The sequence below is a fragment of the Procambarus clarkii genome, chromosome 57, assembly GCF_040958095.1.
Source record: "Procambarus clarkii isolate CNS0578487 chromosome 57, FALCON_Pclarkii_2.0, whole genome shotgun sequence".
NCBI lineage: Eukaryota > Metazoa > Arthropoda > Malacostraca > Decapoda > Cambaridae > Procambarus > Procambarus clarkii.
The window spans coordinates 14,314,486-14,329,008 of NC_091206.1; positions in this window are offsets into that span (position 1 = coordinate 14,314,486).

A 14,523-nucleotide genomic window follows, 5' to 3' on the forward strand; every position below is an offset into this window, starting at 1 on the left:
ACCACCAGCCTGACGTCTGACAATCACCAGCCTGACATCTGACAATCACCAGCCTGACGTCTGACAATCACCGGCCTGACGTCTGACAATCACTAGCTTGACGTCTATCACCAGCCTGACGTCTGACAGTCACCAGCCTGACGTCTGACAATCACCAGCCTGACGTCTGACAATCACCAGCCTGACGTCTGACAATCACCAGCCTGTCGCCTGACAATCACCAGCCTGACGTCTGACAATCACCAGCCTGACGTCTGACAATCACCAGCCTGACGTCTGACAATCACCAGCCTGACGTCTGACAATCACCAGCCTGACGTCTGACAATCACCAGCTTGACGTCTGACAATCACCAGCCTGACGTCTGACAATCACCAGCCTGACGTCTGACAATCACCCCAGCTTGACGTTTGACAATCACCAGCCTGACGTCTGACAATCACCAGCCTGACGTCTGACAATCACCAGCCTGACGTCTGACAATCACCAGGTTGACGTCTGACAATCACCAGCCTGACGTCTGACAATCACCAGCCTGACGTCTGACAATTACCAGCTTGACGTCTGGCAATCACCAGTCTGACAATCACTAGCCTGACGTCTGATAGTCACCAGCCTGACGTTTGACAATCACCAGCCTGACGTCTGATAGTCACCAGCCTGACGTCTGACAATCACCAACCTGACGTCTGACAATCACCAGCCTGACGTCTGACAATCACCAACCTGACGTCTGACAATCACCAGCCTGACGTCTGACAATCACCAACCTGACGTCTGACAATCACCAGCTTGACGTCTGACAATCACCAGCCTGACGTCTGACAATCACCAACCTGACATCTGACAATCACCAGCTTGACGTCTGACAATCACCAGCCTGACGTCTGACAGTCACCAGCCTGACGTCTGACAATCACCAGTCTGACAATCACTAGCCTGACGTCTGACAATCACCAGCTTGACGTCTGACAATCACCAGCCTGACGTCTGACAATCACCAACCTGATGTCTGACAATCACCAGCTTGACGTCTGACAATCACCAGCCTGACGTCTGACAGTCACCAGCCTGACGTCTGACAATCACCAGTCTGACAATCACTAGCCTGACGTCTGACAATCACCAGCCCAATGTTCTGGCAGAATAACACTACAATATTTTCTTTCCTATCCACTGTATCTGTCCCAAAATTTCTATTTCGAATGATTTACTTAAATGTTACTTATACGGTTATGTTGAAGTGGATTAATTTGTTATTTTCTCGTTTTTTTCCATACAAACTATAGATTCAGATTTTACTTTTTAAACTCCAAAAAAGTACTTTTATTCCAAACTAATGCCACTGAGATGGTGTACACAGGAGCCAAGTGGGGCTGAGTGAGGGAGACAGGAGCGGGCGACGGGAGAGCGCAGCGACACACGTCCTACCCTACCCAGCGCTCAGCGCCTACTAGCAGTTGGATTGAGCCCACCCCACACCAACACCACAATACCCGCCACTAAACACCACCACTATAAGCTCCACTATAACACCGCTACTATAAGTTCCACTATATGTAACACTATAACACCACCGGGCTCGTACGCGCTGAAGTCGTACATTTTCTTGCCAACAGTTTTCAGTTGTCACGAAAGTGCTTAGCTGGTATGGAGAGAGAGAGAGATAGAGTTATCAGGGAAAGGGTACAGATATTTCGACTATTTAGCACTTGGAAGGGGGTCAGGATAAGGATTTGGGGGATGAGACGGGGGGAGAAGACGTCATTAAGGGTCAGAATCGTTAAGTAATGACTTGCGGTCATTAGCCTGACTGATAGAAACTGGTAGAAACCCCATCCAGTGCATGAACACTTGTCTGTTCTCGAGATACTAACACATGTGTTAACATATGCATTCGGTAGCAAAACACTTACACACACGTGACTTTTTTAAGAGATTCGAAACAAAAAAAATGGCTACATACGGAGATATACATGACGGTAATGTATTAATCGACTTGAGAATGGTCCAGGACGGACCGAAACGTCGTCCCTCATTTTCTAGTGTGTTGATTAGTCAACATTCTTCAGCCACGTTATTGCGACTCCTCGCCTGTTTAATGTATTAATTTCTGTGTGTCTAGAGTCACAGTCGTGCTCAAACTTCATTTACATTGGCATTATTTGCTTTAATGACGAACTTTAATGTGTTTCTTTACTTAGAGTGAGACAGAGTCGACGGCCCTCGCCTGTAACGTGAGTTAGTTCATGCGGGAGAGAAATGGGGGGAAAAATGGTGAATTATCTGTTTTAATCAGCTCGTGTATTTACTGCGCTTACAGGATCGATCTCTTAGCTCTTGGACCCCGCCTTTTTTTTAACCAATAGCTGTCTAATGTACTGACTCCCGACCCATTTTTCCCCTTTATCATATCTACTACACATTCCTCCCTCACCCCGCACAGTGTGTGTGTGGTAACCGAAGAGATGCTGGATGCTGTTATATAGCTTGGAGCATCATAACAATCTCTGGAAAGGGGAAATACCAATCCTTCCTCTTCCGGATTACCTGTGTGTGCAAGCTGGAACGAGTGGTTGGTTGGCAAGCTGTCTGAGTGTCTCGTCTCTGGCAACACTAACAGCCGCTTCTTGCTCGTCCCCTCAACAAAGCTTCTGTGTAACTAAGGCCCTGATTGGCTTCTTATTGCCAACCAGTAAGGTGTTTGTATCTGTGTGGTTGATAGGCCATTGGGTATGGGGGGAGGAGACGGGCTGCTGCCTCTCTCCGATCTGCGCCTTCAAAATTGCTCTCAAAGGGAGTTAATATCATTGGTGAATCATCCTCAGTATATCTTCAGCTGGTATATCATTATTATGCGCAGGTATATCAACCGCTGGTATATCATCCACTGGTATATTATCCTCCAGAGTGACTCCCTCCAGTGAATCATAGTACTCTCTCTCTCTCTCTCTCTCTCTCTCTCTCTCTCTCTCTCTCTCTCTCTCTCTCTCTCTCTCTCTCTCTCTCTCTCTCTCTCTCTATCTCTCTCTCTCTCTCTCTCTCTCTCTCTCTCTCTCTTTCTCTCTGAGATAATTACTCCAACTGAACCAAAATACCTTACCTAACCTAGCCTAACCTATCCTAGGACTAACTATACACACCATTATTGTAAACTTATTGTAAACATTATTGTAAACATTAAAATTAATTTATCTTCCATATTTTCTATACAACAAAATTTGTGATTGAACAATACGTTAAAAATATGAAAATGCGTCTTTTAAATGAGGAGCCGCTTGGATAAGCCTAACCTGAGGATGACTGTGGCTGAAGCTGTTGTTAAGCTGGAGCTGTGGCGGCGTCTCTATCTTGAGATGATTTCGGGGCTTAGCGTCCCCGAGGCCCGGTCGCCCAGTCCCTGGGAGCACTTATCGCAAGTAATTACTCTGATTGCTCCTGCAGTATTCCCTGTTCCATTTTCTTATTTAATTGTGCTCGATTGAGTTCAAATGTGTTATTGTTTACATTATTTCCCAGACGGGTGTTTTTAGCCAGTAGGTGAAGTTGGGCGACGCTGCCGTGTCTGGGGAACTGTACATGGTGGTAATGAACCATGATGGTTATCTTGAGATGATTTCGGGGCTTTTTAGTGTCCCCGCGGCCCGGTCCTCGACCAGGCCTCCACCCCCAGGAAGCAGCCCGTAACAGCTGTCTAACACCCAGGTACCTATTTTACTGCTAGGTAACAGGGGCGTAGGGTGAAAGAAACTCTGCCCCAATGTTTCTCGTCGGCGCCTGGGATCGAACCCAGGAGCACAGGATCACAAGTCCAGCGTGCTGTCCGCTCGGCTCCCTATGGTAGTAAAGTTAAATGAACAAATCCACAAGGGCCGTGACGAGGATTCGAACCTACGTACGAGAGCATCCCAGACACTGCCTTAATTATTTCTCCTCTGGGAAGACGACGACGACTGTACGAAAGTGCGAGAACGGGTTGTTGTGTGGGGGCGTCAAGCTCCAGGGGCCAGATTCATGAAAGCACTTACGCAAGCACTTACGAACCTGTACATCTTTTCTCAATCTTTGACGGCTTTGGTTACATTTATTAAACAGTTTACAAGCATAAAAACTTCCCAATCAACTGTTGTTATTGTTATAAACAGCCTCCTGGTGCTTCGGAGTTCATTAACTGTTTAATAATTGAAAACAAAGCCGCTAAAGATTGAGAAAAGATGTACAGGTTCGTAAGTGCTTTCGTGAATCTGGCCCCAGCTCTCTTCCACGGCGTCACTTGGATCACACGATGAAGTAACTAACCTGTTCACGTAAGGTTCTGGGTCCAGTCCGGCAGGTATCCTGGCACGTTTCACAATATTGTAAACACACTTATGATTAGTGATGAAGGCGTCGCCAAATCACTCCACAGTGAAGCTATGCAAGCGAAGCAAACAAAAAAGAACATTTGTAAACACTAGCATGTTGATAACATTACAGTTAATCAATTGTAACTGAGGTGCATCCCCTAATGACCTGACACGCTAATGTTTAACACTTATACAATGAACGTATACATTAATATTTCCACGCTGGTTGAGGTGACAATCACTGAGACAGACTTTGATGTGCGGTAAACACTCCCCCTCCCCCCCCCCCCACACACGTCCAGGCCTGCCAGGGAGAGTCAGTTATGTCCTCCGCTAGGCTCGGGGGTGACGCCCCCTGCCACTAGGCTCGGGGGGTGACGCCCCCTGCCACCAGGCTCGGGGGGTGACGCCCCCTGCCACCAGGATCGGGGGTGACGCCCCACCAGTTCTCACACACACAGGCCACACTGGCAGGGAAAGTGGCAAGGAAAGGTAGCAAAAGTAACAGGGGGGACAGTGGCTGGCACAGTAGCCTCTGATATGGCAGGGACGTGGCCAGGGACATACAGTCCCCCCTGGCGCCTGGCACCACTGCACACAGTAAATATAACTCGACAAGAATGATCGTCAGAATCTAAATAGTCTAGTTTTGTCGCCAACATTAATTTACACATTTGATGAAGTGCTAATTATATAATTATAGGACATAAGAGATCGTGACAATGTTATTAATAAATTATTGAAGGTAAATATTGATCTCTTGATAAAAGAGGCGATGTTGTTGTTGTTATAGATTCAGCTACTCGGAACAAGTTCCAAGTAGCACGGACTATGGTGAGCCCGTAGTGAACTTACCTGGCACAGGAGTGGGGCAAGTAGCACGGGCTATGGTGAGCCTCGTGGACGGGAGATGTCTCCCGTACAAGAGGCGACTAACTCTTTCTTTATATACTTGTTTCTCTTAGGCTGGAGGTCAGACGCTTCGGGCTAGTCTCACCTAATTATGCAGGGGGACTATTGAGAGGTATTGGGCGCTATAAACGCTACCAACACCTGCGTCAAACACATGAGTTACCGCCAAATATTAACACTCACAGAATAATATCTGCAGTCAGCAAATATTGTTAAGTATTTGCTCTCCTGAATTTCCAATCCAGAGTTATTTAACTCTTGTCTCTTAAACACAGTCAAGCACACATAGTCTCCGGGAAAACAGTATGAATAAAGTAGAACTGTGTCAATAAAGTAGTACAGCCGGGGCAATAAAGTAGGAGTACAGCCGGGTCAATAAATCATAAATACAACTGCATCAGTAAAATAAAATAGCTAATATTGGTGACCAAGTCAAGTACTTAACTAAACACGAAGGCTTACACCACATGCCACACCAACACCCGCGTCAACACCTTCTATAAGTCTGGGGGAAGATTTAACCCGTCATAATCTGCTCCGGCAGATGTTTTAATTGCTGGAGGACCGATAATAACGAGCTACAGAGCCCAAAGACCATTAGGTCCTCGTGCTGGCGACGCCCAACCTCCGTGGAGATGATAGGTAAGAATATGGGCGAAAGTTGGAAGAGGAGAAAGTCTATCCTTTATGTTCTTTGAAAATCACTGGCCATCAGCGGTTCAATCAGAGGATTCTGGCGGGAACACTCGTCAGTGTCTCAGGGACTTGACCGCAAGAACACATACCTCCGCTGCTCGGCCCGCCCAGAGGCAGTAAGGAGCAGCTCCTCTTCAATTTAGCAGCGTGTGTGTGTGTGGCTCACCTCAACGCCCGCCTATCCAGGGATAGATGGCTCAGATCTCCGTCTTAGCTTACCCTTGACCAACTGGGTTTCTACCTCAAGACGTTTAGTTGTCAGAGGACACTGTAGCGCTCACAAGTCGCAAATGATCTAAGTCTCTGGTGGAACTGACCTCTAAATAGCATGATTGACGACCAAACTTAATTACATCGGCATTGGTCAAATGCCATGTTAGATCCGTGTCTTGTAGCTCGACGATCAAGACCCCGATGGTGCAAGTGATTGGGCACTGTTTCTTACCCTAGACACTTGTCCCTCCTTGTCTCTTCCAAGTGCTCTATAATCATATTGGGCTAGCGTTTTCCTCTCAAAAGTACCTTCCCTTACAAGGCCATATTAATATCCAGGTGTAAATGTTTCCCTCAAACGCGATGTTTATTTTTTTGCTCAGGTAATGAGGCCCCGACATAACTCACAATCACTCACCACCTCACAATCACTCACCACAGTTGGTCACCATCCTATCAAACTGACCATTATCATTTTATATTTTTTGGTTGAAGCGACAGAGGCCCGTGAAGCACGACGCGTTTGGCAGGTTGTGCATTATATGGAATTATTGGGGTTTGTGTGTTAACTGGATAATTTTAGAGTCAGGAAAGACTCAGGTAAATACTGATTTGGAAATTGGATGGTTAATTTCTGGATAAAACTACTGAGAACATAGATGAGGGATCACTGTCTTGTTTCCATCGTAGGTTACACACATTATATATATATATATATATATATATATTGTTATGATCTCAGCCTGCAGGAGAAACGAGTCTCCCTTTTTGAGAGTTATTCAGCAAGCCTGACCTAACTAGAAGGTCTAGCAAGTATTGAGGTGATAACGCATATGTAAAATAGTTGGTTGGATATGTGTAACAGTTTGAGATTATGGGCAATGCAGAAGAAAATAGATAAATGACGGGATAGGAGATGTGGACATTTTGCTGGAGGCGTGAGGCTCGCTTCTGGAGGACCTTGACCTCACTTGAGTGCCAGACATCGCAGGGGGAAGCCGCGCTCCGTTGAGCTCCCGTCAGAAGGGAACCCCTAGTGATATATCTCTAAGAGAAGAGAAGTGTGCAGACGTGCCAGCTGTGGAATCGAGCTGGGGACGTGTGGTCTCAAGTCGTGGACGATAATTAGTGAATATTAAGCCGCCCGGAGGCATTATTGTGGGCCGTGGGAGCGCCCTGACCAGACGCCGTCAGAGGGAAAGCGCCCTCGACCAATTAATCTGTGGTAAGCACGTTATACGCCAGTTCATAGTGATCACTTGTAGTTGGTCGTGTGCCCAGCGACAGTAGCGATGTTTATTTATAAGTTAGACATGTTTTAATAAGGCAGAAAGCCTGAAATAAGAGAGTGGAGAGGGAGGAACACGGAGCGACGTCCGCCCCCTCTGAACGCTGGCCGACGACTGAGGGAGCCTGGCTCCGGATGGAGGAAGACCCTCCCAGCGAGTGAGGACCGCCGCCATGGCGAGGTGGAGTATGGACCCGCCCAAAACGGGGGAGTCCACTCTCACTGTATGTAGAGGACAGATAGAGGTTTGAGGCAAGCATATTGTGTGGTTATTTTTGTTTATGTGTTAAAGGGGAACATTTTATTGGAACGTCGATGGGTTGCAGGTTTGTCTTTGGGGAAGAAGTTGCTGAGAACTTCGAAGCCAGCAGATGATGTAGCTGATGAGACTCCAAGGTAGTGGAGCAGAGGACCTCGAGCTGTGAGGAGAAGCAGCAGTGAAGAGGAGTGTCACGTGCTTCTGTAGAGGTGGTGTAGCAGCCAAGAGAGCTGTGGAAGAACCTAACAGAAGGGTGAAGTACCGTAGTTGCACAAGGAAACTTCATGATAGCAGCCTGGAGGAGCTGCAGAGGATCCTGGTAGTGAAGCCTGGAAGAACCTAAGGATATTAGGGTTGTGAACTTCCAGAGGTGGAAGGGGAAGTTCTGGTGGATTACTAGTAGGGAGTTGATAGTGTTTGGTTGTCATTAGCGTGCAAGACGCAGTGAGAGGTGAGTGACTGTTCGCATTCTTATGTCAAGGAGTGATTTATTCTGAAGCTTAGAGTTGCAGTCGTAGGCTTGATTGCCTACAGATGTATGTGCTCGAGGACTGACAGTGATCGATTAATCATTGTTGTGTATCAATGAACATTTATACTGATATATGTTATTGCATTCAAATGCCGGTTTTCTATATATACATTATCTTGCTGATAGTGCAACAGTGTATGTAGGCTTCATCAACTTGAGGAGGTTAATAGTATCAGGTGGTGAACCAGGAGGTAGGATACCACTTGATAAGCTGATAATAGAGTTCTGATGGTGTTGGAGTGCAACCTGATTGTGATATTATAGAGTATAGGATTCATTATTATTATATGTGTGTATGTATCGTGTATGTGCTTTGTTCAGTAAATGTGTCACAATTTGCTGGTGTTTTGCCCTTGTCCTAGTGAGGCTTCCCAGGAGGTAGTAAAGAAGGAGAGAGAGAGAGAAAGAACCAAGAACCACTGCTGTGGACAGGGTAGGAGGTAATACTAGTAAGTCATAGGGGATTGAGGAGATCATATCTTATCTAAGGAGAGAGTGGGGAGTCACAGCGGCTCGTGTGGGTGTGTGCACGTGACAACGAGGCTAAGTGTTGGAGCCGCATCCCCTAAACGTGTGACGTTGAGCCCCTCTCCAAGAGCCAGAAGCGCCAAGGGTGATCTCCTAGTATAAGCACTCTACCGAGTTGTGGGTTGGGTTGTCCGTAGAGAAGGATCGACGACGACAACACCAACCAACCCACAGTCTATAATAAATTGGGGGCCTGTCCGGGAGAGTGAACTGACACACCCACACCCTGTCCAAGAGTGGATTTGTACACCCTTGCTGAAATAGATAAACTGTGTGAACGCAGGTGTATATTCTCTCTTGGGAAGACTCACAGGACAAAGATGGATAAGGTGCAAGCGTTTGTGGAGTCAGGCAAGCCTGAGGATTTAGAAGGTTGCACGAGGGATCAATTGAAACAAATAGCAGAAAAATGTGGCATCAGGTTGAAAGCATCTAAAGTAGCTGGGATGAAGGATGAGATCCTGAGGCAGTTAAGAGCCAAAAATGAAGCGGCAGAACAAGGAGCCCAGGAAGGAGCTGAAAGTGGAAAGGAGGATGATGGGCAGGATGACGTGAGATCCCAGGGATCGAGTAGGAGCAGCAAGAGTAGCCGCAGTAGCAGGAGTAGCCGGAATAGGAGCTTGGAGAGATTCCAGTTAGAGCTCCAGATGCAGCGTGAGGACAAGGAGAGACAGTTCCAGCTGGAAAAGATGAAATTAGAACTCCAGATGAAAAATGAAGCCGAGAAGGAAAAAGAGAAAACCAGGCTGGAAGTAGAGAGAGCGAGACTAGAGGTGGAGAAAGAAAAAGAGAAAACCAGAGTAAGAGAACTGGAGTTGGAACAGGAGAAAGAAAAAGAGAAAACCAGAGTAAGGGAACTGGAGTTGGAACAGGAGAAAGAAAAAGCCCAAGTCGAAAAAGAAAAAGAGAGAACAAAACAAATGCAGATAGAAGCGAATAGAACCTTGGCTGAGCAAAGGATTGAACATGGGTTGCCAGAGAGCACCACCCAGGTATCACACCAACCAGATGTTAGGGTTAGGGAGAAGGACATTCCCTTGTTTGTTCCCGAAGAGGCAGAGAGCTTCTTCGAGCATTTTGAGAAAGTAGCCAGCATCAAGGAGTGGCCACAGGAGGAATGGGCCCAGCTTGTCCAGTTAAGATTGACAGGTGCAGCCAGGGAGGCATACACCCAATTGTCACTGGAAGAGTGCCAGGATTACGCCACAGTAAAGAGCAGCATATTGCGCTCGTTTCAGTTAACCCCAGAAGCTTATAGGAAGCGCTTCAGAGAAATGATCAAAGTTGGAGCATGTACGTTTGCTGAGACAGCAAGAGATCTGGAAAGACGATTCCAGAAGTGGATTGAGGCTGCTGGAGTTGGATCTTATGCTGACCTGAAGCAACTGATGGTCATGGAGAAGTTCTTGGAGATGATGCATCCCGAAACAAAGTTCAAGATCCAAGAAGCAGGGATAATGGAGGTGAAAGATGCCGCAGATAGGGCGGATATGATTACTGAAGCTTACAAGAGCTTGAGGGAGAACAGAGTGAGAAGCGAGGCGAGACGCAGCAATGGCAGATCCAATGGAGTCTGGGGAGGAAGAAATTATGAGAGACCCAGAAGAGTCTGGGGTGAGAAAAATTTTGATAAATGGGCAGATAAAAGTAAGTACCCTAAAACTCAGAAGAGTAGGTCGCGCACTTCGTCTGAAAGTGAAGATGGAGGAGCAAAACGAGAAACTGATCGTTATCCAGGAAATCAAGAGTCCAGTAAAGCTCCACAGAGTACGAGTAGTACGTCTGGCCCGAGGAACTCCAATACGAGTGGGCAGAGTCAGAGCTACTCGGGTACATATAGAAGAGACTTTTCCCAGATGAGATGTTACAATTGTAACGGATTGGGTCACGTGATGCGAGATTGTCGGCAGGGCAAGAGAGTTGTGACCCTGGCCATGTGTGACCCCGGAAGTAAATATACTAATGTGTTCCGAGACAAACCACAGAGAGCGAATTTAGTGAACGAGAGGTATAGGCCGTTCATGAGTAAAGGTTGGATCAGTATAAGAGGCCAACCTGAGGTAGAAGTTGGTATCTTAAGAGATACCGGAGCTAATCAGAGCTTGATTGCGAGAAGCCTGATTGGGGATGGTCGACGGTTAGCTGGCAGTGGGAAGATGAAAGTATATGGGTTATTGTCGGAGAGTGACATGCCCGTATGTGCTGTCCAGCTAAGGTCGGAATATGTGTCGGCGGAGGTGATGTTGGGAGTATGCCCCGATATACCTATTCCAGGAGTCCAAGTGATCCTGGGAAATGACTTGTGCGGGACAAAGGTGTTGCCAAGAGTCATAGTGGAGACTGTGCCAGAGGAGTGCCCAGAAGGCCACGGCACGGGTGGGACACCTGAGAGTGTGAACCTGACTGGCGTCCGAGGAGATGAGTCAGGAGACCGCCAAGCCATTGAGTACCCTGTCTCGGTAGTGATGAAGGCAGAGGTGGCCGACGAGGGAGACGCTGGAGAAGATGAGACAGTGTCGAGTCAACCGGTGGAAGATATCGACGTAGATATAGCGTGGCTGTTTGATGAAGGTCCAGCCCAGAAAAATGAAGTCTCGGTGAGGTCAAAAGTGAAGATGACCCAGCCGAAGAAAACTCATGTGAAGAGAGCGGACCTGAGTGGAGCCCAGACTGCTGAAATTAAGAGTCGGAAGGTGAATGCAACTGTGCTGAGTAGGAATGAGGAAAGATGTGGACAGACTGAGGACGGGAGTAGAGCGTCAAGTTGTCCACGAGCACAGAGGCATATGGGTAGTGGAGTTAAGTTGTTTGAGATGTCAGGAGTTGACATGTTCCACAGAAAACGTGGAGGAGAGATAGTGAAGAAGAGTGATAGCCGGGAAAATGAAAGGAGAAGAGACAGTATGTGTGGAGAGATGCTTACGAGCACTCTGGGAGAGGCAAGACGACGCGTACGGTCGAATGCTGTTGGATGTAGTACAGTGCCCGAAGAAACTTTTAGGGGACGAAGAAGAGTTGAAGGAGAAGAAATGGAGTGGTATAGAAGTGAAAAGTGTAGAAAGAGGATGAGGATGCAAGCATGGAGGAATAGAAGAAAGCCGAGGACTCGGTGGGAGTCGAACAGGATGAGGTCTTGGATAAATGCGGAGACGCAAGGGAGGATCGTCGGTGAAGACGAGGAAGTGAAGTATGATGACAGGAGGCGGAAGTATAATGGCAGTAGATGGAAGTGTGAAGACGACAGAGGAGGTACAGACAGTAGATGTCTGACTCTGGACGGGAAGAGAAGAAGACGAGGAAATGGAGGGTGGAGACAGTAAGTAGAGTGGACCAATGGAGTGCAGGCGTCCAAAGAGGACAGCCTAGCTAAGAGGTGTCAGAGAAGTCAAATCGTTTGTGAGAAGATCATATTTCTGGAGAGTTGTGAGCCAGATGTTGCATGGTGCAACGAATTAATTGTAGACTCCTAAGAGAGTATATTGGTTGAAGAACGAGACAGTGTGGTGGCGGATGTATTATCCCGAGCTTTGCCACTGGAATAACTCTCAAAAATAAGGGGAGGGGAGTGTTATGATCTCAGCCTGCAGGAGAAACGAGTCTCCCTTTTTGAGAGTTATTCAGCAAGCCTGACCTAACTAGAAGGTCTAGCAAGTATTGAGGTGATAACGCATATGTAAAATAGTTGGTTGGATATGTGTAACAGTTTGAGATTATGGGCAATGCAGAAGAAAATAGATAAATGACGGGATAGGAGATGTGGACATTTTGCTGGAGGCGTGAGGCTCGCTTCTGGAGGACCTTGACCTCACTTGAGTGCCAGACATCGCAGGGGGAAGCCGCGCTCCGTTGAGCTCCCGTCAGAAGGGAACCCCTAGTGATATATCTCTAAGAGAAGAGAAGTGTGCAGACGTGCCAGCTGTGGAATCGAGCTGGGGACGTGTGGTCTCAAGTCGTGGACGATAATTAGTGAATATTAAGCCGCCCGGAGGCATTATTGTGGGCCGTGGGAGCGCCCTGACCAGACGCCGTCAGAGGGAAAGCGCCCTCGACCAATTAATCTGTGGTAAGCACGTTATACGCCAGTTCATAGTGATCACTTGTAGTTGGTCGTGTGCCCAGCGACAGTAGCGATGTTTATTTATAAGTTAGACATGTTTTAATAAGGCAGAAAGCCTGAAATAAGAGAGTGGAGAGGGAGGAACACGGAGCGACGTCCGCCCCCTCTGAACGCTGGCCGACGACTGAGGGAGCCTGGCTCCGGATGGAGGAAGACCCTCCCAGCGAGTGAGGACCGCCGCCATGGCGAGGTGGAGTATGGACCCGCCCAAAACGGGGGAGTCCACTCTCACTGTATGTAGAGGACAGATAGAGGTTTGAGGCAAGCATATTGTGTGGTTATTTTTGTTTATGTGTTAAAGGGGAACATTTTATTGGAACGTCGATGGGTTGCAGGTTTGTCTTTGGGGAAGAAGTTGCTGAGAACTTCGAAGCCAGCAGATGATGTAGCTGATGAGACTCCAAGGTAGTGGAGCAGAGGACCTCGAGCTGTGAGGAGAAGCAGCAGTGAAGAGGAGTGTCACGTGCTTCTGTAGAGGTGGTGTAGCAGCCAAGAGAGCTGTGGAAGAACCTAACAGAAGGGTGAAGTACCGTAGTTGCACAAGGAAACTTCATGATAGCAGCCTGGAGGAGCTGCAGAGGATCCTGGTAGTGAAGCCTGGAAGAACCTAAGGATATTAGGGTTGTGAACTTCCAGAGGTGGAAGGGGAAGTTCTGGTGGATTACTAGTAGGGAGTTGATAGTGTTTGGTTGTCATTAGCGTGCAAGACGCAGTGAGAGGTGAGTGACTGTTCGCATTCTTATGTCAAGGAGTGATTTATTCTGAAGCTTAGAGTTGCAGTCGTAGGCTTGATTGCCTACAGATGTATGTGCTCGAGGACTGACAGTGATCGATTAATCATTGTTGTGTATCAATGAACATTTATACTGATATATGTTATTGCATTCAAATGCCGGTTTTCTATATATACATTATCTTGCTGATAGTGCAACAGTGTATGTAGGCTTCATCAACTTGAGGAGGTTAATAGTATCAGGTGGTGAACCAGGAGGTAGGATACCACTTGATAAGCTGATAATAGAGTTCTGATGGTGTTGGAGTGCAACCTGATTGTGATATTATAGAGTATAGGATTCATTATTATTATATGTGTGTATGTATCGTGTATGTGCTTTGTTCAGTAAATGTGTCACAATTTGCTGGTGTTTTGCCCTTGTCCTAGTGAGGCTTCCCAGGAGGTAGTAAAGAAGGAGAGAGAGAGAGAAAGAACCAAGAACCACTGCTGTGGACAGGGTAGGAGGTAATACTAGTAAGTCATAGGGGATTGAGGAGATCATATCTTATCTAAGGAGAGAGTGGGGAGTCACAGCGGCTCGTGTGGGTGTGTGCACGTGACAACGAGGCTAAGTGTTGGAGCCGCATCCCCTAAACGTGTGACGTTGAGCCCCTCTCCAAGAGCCAGAAGCGCCAAGGGTGATCTCCTAGTATAAGCACTCTACCGAGTTGTGGGTTGGGTTGTCCGTAGAGAAGGATCGACGACGACAACACCAACCAACCCACAGTCTATAATAATATATATATATATATATATATATATATATATATATATATATATATATATGTATATATATATATATATATATATATATATATATATATATATATATATATATATATATATATATATATATA